Genomic DNA, 408 nt, shown 5'->3' on the forward strand with positions numbered 1-408 from the left:
TCCCCAATATGATATAAAATTTTATTCAAATATCATTATAAATTATTAAAATTATTAATTTTACAAATTTTATTAAATTTTTATATATATCTAAATTAAAATCATATATATATATATTTTTAAAATAATATATATAATTTTTTATATTTTTAAAAATATAAACATAAACATATTATATTTAAAATTTTATATATATAATATATAAAAAATTTAAAAAAATAATAAAATATATAAATTTTTTTATATTTTTTTTATATATATAATCTAATATATATATTTTTAATGTATTTTTCCCAATAATAAATATATAACATATTTAATACAATTTTATATAATAAAATATACAATAAAAGACAAACAAAAAACAAAAACACAAAACCCCAAAACAAACAAAAAAATATAAAAATA

The sequence above is a fragment of the Penaeus monodon genome, chromosome 22 (genome assembly GCF_015228065.2).
Source record: "Penaeus monodon isolate SGIC_2016 chromosome 22, NSTDA_Pmon_1, whole genome shotgun sequence".
NCBI classification, from domain to species: Eukaryota; Metazoa; Arthropoda; class Malacostraca; order Decapoda; family Penaeidae; genus Penaeus; species Penaeus monodon.